Source organism: Vipera ursinii (assembly GCF_947247035.1).
Source record: "Vipera ursinii genome assembly, chromosome: 3".
In the NCBI taxonomy this organism is placed as follows: domain Eukaryota; kingdom Metazoa; phylum Chordata; class Lepidosauria; order Squamata; family Viperidae; genus Vipera; species Vipera ursinii.
The window spans coordinates 105,140,121-105,152,326 of NC_139516.1; positions in this window are offsets into that span (position 1 = coordinate 105,140,121).

The window sequence follows — 12,206 nt, forward strand, 5'->3', positions numbered from 1 at the left end:
CTTAATGAGAACTGTACTATAAAGGCAATCCTTTATAGTAGACTGCACTTTTTGCCTGTTACCCAGAATATTTGACTGCAAACATTGGCATTAAATGGCCATCTCCATTTAAACATTCTAATATTTTAAACAGCTTTATCTGAACACTTGATATCTTGTATGGCATTTAGGAACCTTTGGATGTTCCTAAGTTGCAGCCTCCCAACAGTCACAGTCCACATGTCCAATAAATGATGTTGCAGTGGGGAATAATTGGAGAATATTTTTCTATTCCTGTTCAATATTATTGCAAGGCATCAATTCACTTCCTGAATAAGACCAGTGACCAAATTATTGTTTGCCTTTCTCCCTTCTCATTGCCTATTGTCCCAATCTGCATTTTCAGGTGATATGTGGTGGCTAAAGCTGCATATGCAGCATCATTTCATAGATGTCTCGATGACCAGTTTTTAGTCAAGCCCCCTTCTCAATCTCCTTCAGCAGCTGCCCCCTTCTCATGTAATAACACGCCTCCAAAGTTAGCTAGTTACTTCATTTATAGAAAACTTAAGCAAAGGAACAAGTAAACTTCGAAGGAAAGAAATTATTTTCTTGTTGATGCATGATTCTGCAGCTTAACAACGTTAGTTAAAATCCCTGAAAAGGTATTTCTGAGACATGGAACTAAACCATTTTTCTTTAATTTAGAGAGATCCTAGATGGAAAATTCAAGCTTGGCCACTCTAGGTGCTTTTCTTTGTGTTCACTTCCTTAAAAGTTAGATGGCAGCCAGGGAGAAAAACAGTACAATGGGGAGAACTCTTTCAGTGTTAATCTTACTTTCTAGGGAGTGTTGTCTCCTGCGCCTCTTGCTCACAGACGGTGGCATACTGACACAAAAATGATACACCATATATTTAGGGATTAGATGTAATAAAATGTGTGAACAAGTCCAGTTAAAAGCAAATTATGTTCATTGTTCCTTGTTCTGGGAAAACAAGTGTTTGGTTTGTTTTGGAAACAACTCGTAATACAGTTTAGACTAAATACAGAAGTCTGAAAGATCAAGGGTCAGGTAAAGGTGGTCATATTCATCCATCTGTGACAAATCCCTAGACTTATTTCCCAGCCACTTGCAAAGAAGTTTCCATGTCTGAACTTGCAAAAGTAGGTGTTTGCAGGTATGGATATGGTAGATTATATTGTTCAGACTGTAAATGTTCAACTTTTTAATTGCTAGGAGGAAACATTTTACTCCAATGATAATGTTTATTATCATAACATGGGTAAGAAAGAGACTGCCCTATAGGGAACCAAATGCAATTTACTGGGGGCAAAGATCTTTACAAATTAAAAGATAATTTCAATTTTTATTTCCACACATGAACATAAAATGAAGACTGAATATGCTGCAATTCAAATAGCAGAATTACTAGACTAGTGCCTAAAAATAAAAATGCTTAGTGGGTACACTATTTATATCCTGCCTTTATTATATTTATGAATAACTCAAGGCAGTGAACCCACACAATGCTCTTTCCTATTTTCCCTACAACAACAACCGGGTAAGGTGGACTTAGTTGAGAGAGAGTGACTAAGCTGGCCTTAATGCACGTCTGTCAGAACTCACCCCAATCCACATCTTAGGAAAGAAGAACTCTTGGAGACGAGTTCCAAACAGGAACTTTTACTAAAACATGGTTGACAGTGGATAATATAGACAGGATCTGGAAACTGTCTCACAGATCAATACTTTTAAAATGTCCCTGAGTAAAAACCCCTCCCCTCAGTCCTACACCCCTCATAGGAAACCTCATTTGCAACATTATTACTTCCCTTCACATTCCAATCAGAGATACAAACCAGAATCCCACCCCTTTCTTTGTTCTTAGTTCAAAGGATCTCTTCCCTGGTCTTTTGTGATGGCCTCCAGGCAGGCTGAATAAACACCTTGCATCTAAGGGATAGGAATGGGCTCTTAACAACCCTGTCTTCTCTTCCCTCCTTGGGAATGGCAGAATCCAGTAAGGGGGTGAGATTTAGATTTGCACAGATAGGGAGTTAGAAATGAAATATAAATGGTTTCTGACAACTTCTCATTTTATAGCCTAGTGCCTTAAATACTAGTAAAACATTTATAAAAATTGTATTATTAAATTGCTGAGAAAATGAAATAACAATACCAAAACACTCCAGTTGTCTACTAAGATACTGAGGATCCATAAGCTGTTAACAAATTATCAAAATAATGTTCTTTCCCTGCTTGGTCATCTTTCAGCTCCATATTTATGTAGAAATATCTAATGGATTTAATAAAAAATGTTTATAAAAGGCAGTATGTTGGCAATTTCAGTTTCAATACCTTTCTCTAAAAACCCCATATATAATAGCAGTGCAATACCTTGGCATACATATACACCAAATAACTAAAGTTATCACATTAGGTGACATTTAAAGATTTCCCCCCTCTTGGATACACACACATATGCATATAAATCACAAAGAAAAAAAATAAGTGAAAACAATATAAATGCAATACACTGACATACAGACACACCAAATAAATAATGTTATTGATACCAATGCATATACCAAGGTGATACATTGTCTTCTGCTGCTATTCTGCATTAGTTTGAACATTCTCAGCCAAATAATCCAAGGACTACTTACAGATAAAAGTTCAAGAATGGAACTATTATCAACCATCTTTTCTACATGGATGACATTAAGCTGTATGCTAAGAGTGAATGAGACATTAGCTTGCTAATCCACCTGACACAGATTTACAGTGAGGACCACTGAGATGTCATTTGCAGTAAAGAAGTGTGGCCAGATGGATAGTAAAGAGAAGTCATGTAGTTAAGATTGATGGCCACATACCAAACATGCAGACCAGCTACAAATACCTTGGTATCTCACAGTCACATGGAAACCACGATGAGGAAGCAAAGAATACAGCAGCATCCAAGTCCCACCAAAGGATAACACAAGTCTTGAAGAGCCAACTCAATGAGAACAAGTTCCATACCATCAACGTGTATGTCCTGCAAGTCATCAGATAACCCTACTGGTATAGTGAGCTGATCAAAGGACATGAAAACTGCCAATGTGGAGAGCTGGAAGCCTCTCACAAAGTATGGAGGCTTACAACCCAAGTTCAACACCCAGAGACTATGCACCAGCCAGAAATTGGGCAGGCAGGGTCTGGTGAATGTCAGAACCACTGTCCTCCTATTCTGTGCAGATGTTCCTGAACACAATGCCAGCTGATTGGTTATGCCAAGTATATCTTTCTCTTCCCCCCCCCCCATCTATCCAACAATCAAAGCATGATTTTCTGCCATGTTGTGGTAGGAAATCCTCAAAATATGTATCCTGAATCAAAATATTTTTCACATATTTCACATGCCTTTCACATATTGAGAGTATGCATCAAGTAACATTTATACCTTTAACAGCCATTCTTTTTGTTTGCTGCATGATTTCTTTGGGTTGGGAATGACTTTCTGTAAGTCTATGTTTTATCCCAACTTTTATTATTTTTATTTTGATAAATAACTCAAGGTGGCAAACATACCAAATATTTCTTCCTTTTCCTATTTTTTCCTACAACTCTGTGAGATGAGTTGGACTGAGAGAAAGTGACTGGACCAAAGTCACCTAGATGGATTTCATGCCTAAGGTGGGACTGGAACTCAGTCTCCCAGTTTATAGTCTCATGCCTTGTACATCTAGATTTATAACTCTATTTGTACTGTCTGCAATTGAATCTTCATTACATGCTATTGCTTTAAATGTCTTTAAAATATTGTGATCTCTCCCAATGGAGAGGTGGAATAGTTAGACAAGAATTGACTATCCATTTTTGGAACGTGACCATCTAAATGATAAATTGCTTTTGATCATTATTCCCAAGACAAATGCAATTATCTCATAGTGAAAGTCAAGAAATATCTTAAACTCTCCAAGGACTTTAATTACATAAAATTATCAATCTTTGTCTAATATTTCCTTCAAAAGGAATTCTCTCATGGGATGAGAAGGCTAAAAACAATATATGAATAATTCAATAACAGAATTCCATGTCAGGGTTTGCCAGAATTGTGCCAATATGTATTCAAAGCAGAAAAAAATGATACTGTCTGTCAAAGAACAAGTTGGAAGTCCTAAAAACATGCTTCCTTTTTCACCGAATGTATTCTGTAATTATCATAGCCTTTTCTTGTGGAATATTGGTGTAATTATATACAGTAGATTCAGAAAGTGTTCAGACCCGCTTAATTTTTGTTAATTTTGTTATGCTGCAGCCTGTTGAAATTCATTTTTTCCTCATTAATCTACACTCAGTACCCCATAATGACAAAGTGAAAATAAATTTTAGAAATGTCTGTAAATTTATTAAAAAGAAAAAAACTGAGATGTCACATTGGCATAAGCATTCAGACCCTTCACTTAGTACTTTGTTGAAGCAACTTTGGCAGCAATTACAGCCTTGAATGTTTTAGGGTATGACGCGACAAGCTATGAAATGGGACAACTTGCCACAGCCAGCTCACTGCAGGTCAACTTGCCACGGGCTACTTGCCAAGGCCCAACTTGCCATGGGACAATTTAAGAGTTCAATTTAATTATTTCAAATAAATAAAAAAATATTTTAATTTTTGTCATTCATTCTATCCCTCCTTTTGCATCCTTTCTTTAATGATTCTATTCCACCATTTCTTTGATATTAGTGTAATTCTTGGCCCGCAGCAAGTTGGCCCGTGGTAAGCTGGCCACAGCAAGTTGGCTATGGCGAGTTGGCCGCAGCAAAATGTCATAGACCCAAAAGCTTCACACAACTGGGTGGAGGGAATTTTTCTGCCATTCTTCCTTGCAAATCCTCTGAAGCTCAGTCAGGTTGGATGCGACTGTCGATGGACCGCCATTTTGTAAGGACCCGCTTCAAAGCCTCATCCCAAGAAAGCAGGACTCTTGGAACAGTTTCATTCCAAAAGAAACTTTTATTAGGAGAAGCTGATAGCAGGCATAGAAAACAGGATCTGAGGGTTTCCCACTCAGATCAATAGGTTAAAAGGAGCCTCAAGCAAACCCCACCCCAATAGTTCATCTGGTCAGTTCAAATGAGCCAATCCCCAGGTGTAAAGTCAGCTGTGGGAACGGAGCTGATAATGGAGTCCATTCCCATGCCTGTGAAGACACTGTAGGGTCTTCACACCTTTCTCTTCCACAGTGAGAGATACGCCAGATGGCCAGAGGCACATTTCTTTCTCACCCCAGGTTGACATCAAGGGGAAACAGTTCAAAGAGCAAACAGATAGAAAGGCAGAGAGGATACACTGTAGCTAAGTGAAAGGAGAAATAAGGTATCCCAAAAGGCCACCCCCCCTCAGGAGAACCCACAGAAAGAACCCAGAAAAGTACAGATCAACTCCAAACATGAAATGGGTTCTGACACATTTTCAGGTCCTTCCAGAGATGTTCAATAGGATTCAGGTCAGGGCTCTTGCTGGGCCATTCTAGGACATTCACAGAGTTGTTCCTAAGCCATTTCTGTGTTGTCTTGGCTGTGTTCTATGGACACAGGATCACTGTCATGTAGGAAAGTGAACTTTCTGCCCAGTCTGAGGTCCTGAGCACTGTGGGACAGGTATTTACTGAGAATATCCCTGTACTTTGCTCCATTCAGCTTTCCCTAAACCCTGACCAGTCTCCCAGTCGCTTCTGCTGAAAAACACCCCCACAACATGATGCTGCCACCACGCTTCACTGTTGGGATGATATTGGGCAGGTGATGAGTGGTGCCTGGTTTTCTCCAGACATGGCATTTAGAATTGAGGCCTAATAGTTCAATCTTGGCTTCATCAGATCAGATAATCTTGTTCCTCACAGTCTCAAAATCCTTCAGGTGCTTTTTTGCAAACTCCAATAGGGCTTTCATGTATTTTGCACTGAGGAGAGGCTTTCATCTAGTCACTCTGCTTGGTGGAGGGCTGCAGTGATTGTTATCCTTCTGAAACTCTGTCCCACCTCCACCACAGGATCTCTGTGGAGCTCAGTCAGAATGACCATTGGGTTCTTGGTCACCTCTCTTAGTAAGGCCTTTCTCTGATTGCTCAGTTTGACCAGCCGACCAGCTCTTGGAAGAGTCCTAGTTGTGCCAAATGTCTTCCATTTGAGAATTATGGAGGCCACCGTGCTCTTAGGAACCTTCAGTGCAGCAGAAATTTTATTGTAGCCTTCCCCAGATCTGTGCCTTGCAATAATCATGTCTCTCAGCTCTGTAGGCAGTTCCTTTGACCTCATGGCTTTTGTTCTGCTACAGTATGCATTGTGAGCTATGAGGCCTTCTACAGAGAAGTGTGTACATTTCTAAATCATGTCCAATCAGTTTACCACAGATGGACTCCAATCAAGGTGTAGAAACATGTCAGCAATGTTCAAGAGAAATGGGAAGCACCTGAGCTAAATTTCAAGTCTTGTTGCAAAGGGTCTGAATACTTATGCCAATGTGATATTTCAGTTTTTTTCTTTTTAATAAATTTACAGAAATTTCTAAAATTTTGTTTTCATTTTGTCATTAAGGGGTACTGAGTGTAGATTAATGAGAAAAAAATTCAACAACTGTAGAATCAGGCTGCAGCATAACAAAGTTGACTAAAGTGAAGAGGGTCTGAATACTTTCTGAATTTATAATGACACTCTGAGTTTAAAACTAAAATTCTAATATTAAAAAATAATCAACCGTGTTTCAAGTGGATGGAATAAATGGTTTTAGTGGAGAAATTATATAGGAAAATGTCCTAACTTTATCCAGTGATTTTATGGCAATGTCAATTCTAGGTTTAACATAATTTAAATTTGGATCTAATTTCTAGAAATTATCCACATTTTATCATCCAGCAGTATCAATCCTAAACCAGTGAATATATGAATGATCAGGCAATTAAATCTAAAACTTATTCTCAAAATTGCAATATACTTATTATACCTTTCTATGCTTATAAAAGGGACGCGGTGGCTCAGTGGGTTAGGACGCTGAGCTTGTCGATCAGAAGGTCGGCAGTTTGGTGGGTCGAATCCCGAGTGCCACGTAACAAAGTGAGCGCCTGTTACTTGTCCCAGCTTCTGCCAACCTAGCAGTTTGAAAGCACGTAAAAATGCAAGTAGAAAAATAGGGACCACTACGGTGGGAAGGTAACAGTGTTCCGTGCACCTTTGGCGTCTAGTCATGCCGGCCACATGACCATGGAGACATCCTCGGACAAATGTTGGCTCTTCGGCTTTGAAACGGAGATGAGCACCGGCCCCTAGAGTTGGAAACAACTAGCACGCATGTGCGGGGGAACCTTTACTTTTATGTTTATAAAAAGAGGTTGGTTTTCTTTGTTTTGTTTTTTTTTGAAGCTGGAGTCCGAGATGGCGCTGCCTTGGGAGGGGAGACGATAGACGGCCGAGCCTCTTGTTGTTTTTCAGGCCTCCTGCGGCGATATTCTGCCGTTTCCAGCCCCAGAGAGGCTGGGAGAAGCGGAGGGGGCATTTTCGGAGGCGAGGTGTGGTGCAACCACCTTGCTGGAAAAAGGAAAGCACCCCAAAGATCCGGAGGCTTGAAAGAGGGCTGCGATTTGGCAGCCCTGAAGCCAATGACTTGACAGTTTGAGAAGCAGGGAAGCGAGAAAGAGTGGAAGTGAGTTTAAAGACCTTCTGAGTGAGCGCGCTGGTGGGGCGCTAAGCAGAAGTGAAAGGAGCGGCAGCCAGTTATCGGGGGTGGTTTTGGCAACAAATATTTTTTTTCTTTCTTTCTTTTTTGTTACCCCTTTTGTCTTCTGCTGCCGTGGATCCAAATGCTGATTAGAGGCTTAAATGGACTTGTTTACGAATATGACGTGATTGGTGGAAGCTTCTTCTCCCCTGAAAAAGCTAGTGTACTGATTTGCGGAATTATAGAAATCCTGCTTTAAACTGACGGATATTGATGTGACTCTTTCTTTCCTTTTTTTTTCTACCTAAAGAGTGGAAGTGAAATTAATTTACAGAACGGGTTTAGATAAGTTCCGGCAGAAGACTTATTAGAAGCAAGTACGGGGTTATTGGTAGTTTAGGTGTTGGCTCTGACAAGTTTGTGATAAAGTATCTGGGAAGGAGTTAACCTGTGGTGTACAGTAGTGTGGAGAAACCTCCTGGGACAAACTGAAATGTCTTTAACGACGATGTCAATTAAAACCTTAAAGAAGGCCCCCACCCTGACAGTAGCGGCCTCTCCGGTTACAGCGCCACCAGGGGTTAGGAAGTCAATGGAGAGCCTATTGGCGACAGAAAAATCTGCTACAATTCAAGGGGTTTATACGATGCTACAAAATATGCAGGACATAATGGAGAGGAATTTTGACAGTCTGAGGGCTGAGTTGGGGGACATGAGAGAGGAGATGAAGGAAATTAAAGGAAAATTGGGTGTAGTCCAGGTGACTCTGGATACGCATGAAGAGCGAATAAAAACAGTAGAAAAGGACTCTGAGAATATGGAGAAGCGGATGGAGAAATGGGAGCACAGTTGCATGCAAGCATCCAAGAAGCTGGAAGATGATATGGCGTACCTGGAGATGGAGAAAGCGGCCTTTTTTGCGCTTCCGAAATGTGACGAACACAGAGAAGAACAGTTGGAAGAAGTGGTAGGAGAAATGATCGCAGACCTGGTGGGGAAAGAGAAAAAAGAGGTTCGGTGCGTGCGATATTGATGAGGCCTTTCGAGTTTATACCAATTATGCCAGGCGATACAGCCTCCCTAGGGAAGTGTGCGTTAGGTTTACCAAAAAGGCACTTAGAGATGAAGTGCTTTATAAAGCTAGAGACCAACCAATTCAGTATAAAGGCCGTCCGGTTACAATTCTTAAGCAACTACCAAGAAGGGTCCGAGAGCATCGTCAACGCTATCAATTTGTTACTTCGCAATTGAGGAAAAAAGGTGTGGCATATAAATGGCTGCTTCCAGAGGGGCTCCTGGTGATGTGGGAAGACTGAAAGATAAAGATTGAGAGTCTACGCGACGCACAAGATTTCTATAAAAAGTTTTGTGGGACTAGCGATCAGGAGAGTGATGGAGAAGTGGAGAGTAGAAGTCAGAGGGAGGAGAGGAATCCAGGGGGAGCAGAGGGGGGAGGGGGGCGGAGAGGGAAAGGGAAAAGAATATAAGAGGGTAACTAGACAGACTACCAAATCTAAGGCCCCACGTAAGTAAGGATGTGTCAAGGGGTGAATTTTTTGACGCTCAGTGTTAATGGTCTCAACGCTCCTGTTAAGAGAAAAAATATCTTAACTAGATTAAGGAAATGTGGAGCCGATGTATTATGCCTTCAGGAAACTCATATTAAGAAATGCCAAACTAACCTGTTGAGTTATCCTAAACTAGGGAAATTATTTGTAGCGTCTGCTGAGGAGAAAAAGAAAGGTGTAGCAATGTATGTTAAGGAGTACTTGTGTCCTAAAGAATTATGGGCGGACCCGGAGGGGAGAAGCCTGATGTTGGAGATAGAAATGGTGGGAAGCAAAGTGTTACTGGTAGGCATATATGCACCTAATAATAATCAGGGAGACTTTCTCCAGAAAATATATCAGAAAATATTAGACCTGGAGTATGAGCAGATGTGTCTCTTGGGGGACTTTAATGCGGTGGTAGATAGGGCTAAGGATTACAAAACGGGGAGGGTTGATTTGAAGAAGAAAAAAGGAAAAGATAGGAGGGTCTTGCCCAAAGTATTTAGGGATATGTGCGAAGAATTTGGCCTTAGGGATATATGGCGTGAGATTAACCCGGCCTCTCAACGTTATACCTACTATTCCCCCAGGCATAACTCGTGGTCTAGGTTGGATATGGTATGGTTGTTGGATGGGCTGATATCTTATGCGAAAGATGCCATGATTTTGACGAATGAATGGGCGGATCACAACCCGGTGGCTATTACGTTGATAAGGGGGAGTAGAGTGAGGAGTAGATGGATGATGAGTCTGGAGACTCTAAAGGATACGGTTTTTGTACAAAAAATTAAACAAGAGATGAGCCTGGTTTTTTTTAGAAAATAGGACGGAAGGGATGCCCCTACGAATAGTTTGGGATACAGCTAAAGCTTATCTGAGAGGCTTGATAATAAAACAGATGGGAGTTAAACGTAGGAAGGAGGAGGAAAGTAGGAGGGAAATTGCTGAGCAACTTACTAAGGCAGAGAAGGCTCTCCAGGTAAACCCACAGAAAGTGTACGGGAAGGAGCAGGTGGATTTTTGGAGGCATAAACTTAACCTTGTGGATCAAGAGAAAATAGCACGTCAAATTAGGGTGGTGAGGCAGAACTATTTTGAATATGCCAATAAGCCAGGGAGATGGCTTAGCTATAGAATAAGGAAAGAGAAGGAAAGTAGAAGAATTGAGCAGTTAGAGGATAAGAGGGGGACACTGATAGGGGATAAAGAAGGGAAAGAAAAGATAGTGACTGAGTTTTTTTACAGAATTATATCAGAAAGAAAAGGTTCCTGAGGAGAGGATTAAACAATACCTGACAGAGTCAGACCTTCCTAAGTTACTTCCTAATGAGAAAGAGGCCTTAGGTCAGGAGATAACAATAGCAGAAATTGAAAAAGCGGTAAGACAACAAAAATGTCAAAAAAACCCAGGCACTGACGGAATTCCTGCAGAATTGTATAAGGTATTAGTGGAAGCGCTGGGAAAACATATGAAAGATCTATTTAATGAAATTTTGAATAAGGCTATAGTCCCGCAAACTTGGTTGGAGGCAAATATTAGTTTGATCCCTAAGGATGACTCCCCTTTGAAGCATATTAAAAATTATAGGCCAATATCCCTTAATTCAGACTATAAAATATTTGCAACAATTATTGCTGATAGATTAAAAATTTACTTAAACCAATTCATACATACAGACCAGAATGGGTTCCTTCCCACTAGACAAATAAAAGATAATCTCAGAATTATATTAAATGTTCTGGAGTATTATGAAAGCCGACTAGATAAACAATTAGCTTTAATATTTATCAATGCTCTAAAAGCATTCGATAGGGTTAATTGAGATTTCCTAATGTGTCATTTGGAACATATGGAGTTTGGGGCTAAATTCTGTAATATGATTAAAGCAATCTATACTAAGCAGGAATTGAGATTGTTGATAAATGGAAATTTAACTGACAAATTTGATATCTGTAAGGGCACTAGGCAGGGTTGTCAACTTTCCCCACTTTTATTTATTTTAACCTTAGAACCCCTATTGAGAATAATATTTATTTATTATGGGACTTATGGGAAAGATGAGGAGATTACCGGGCTTCAGATAAGAGACCAAATTTATAAACTGCAGGCGTTTGCAGATGATATGGTCTTTGTTTTGGAAAACCCTCTGGAATCCAGCACGGAATTACTAAAAAGGATTGAGGAATTTGGAAATGTGGCCAGTCTACAAGTAAATAAAGATAAGATGAATATATTAACGAAAAATCTTTCAAATAGAAGTAAACAGATGTTAGAGGACATTACAGGGTTTAAAATCGTGAAGGTGAAATATTTAGGAATTTGGTTGACGGGAAGATGTTCAAGTATTAGGGAGGATAATTATTCTAAATTACTGATACAAACAAAAATGGACTTGGGAAAATGGGGTAGGATACAGTTGTCATTATTAGGAAGGGTAGCCACGGTGAAATCTTACATTTTGCCAAAATGAAATTTTCTTTTCCAGACAGCACTGGTTAAACTTTCGATGAAATTTTTAAAAGAGTTAGAGGGGGTAGTTTCTAGATTCGTATGGCAGGGGAAATGGCCCAGGATTGGAAAAAAAATGATGCAAGAAATTAAGGAAAGAGGGGGCCTTGGCTATGTGCAAATTCCGTGTTGGTTATCAACCTTGGAAGCCTTGACCCATCCAACCCTACTCAAGAAGGGAAGAAGACCAACTTACAAAGAACTTTTAGATAGCGGGGGAGAACTCAAAACGCGACAAGATCTGGCTCAGCAAGGGTTTCAACTGAGTGGTGGGCCTACCTGCAGATCCAGTCAAGGTATAAGAAGGATAAGGAAGGAAAGGGTATTTATCTGAATCTGCAGGAATTAGATAAGATTCTGCTGGGTTTGGAGAAAGGGATGATATCTAAGTGCTATAAATTGCTGCTAACTAGGGTAGTAAGGGAGGAGGTGGTAAAATACGCGATGATTGCCTGGGGGAAGAATT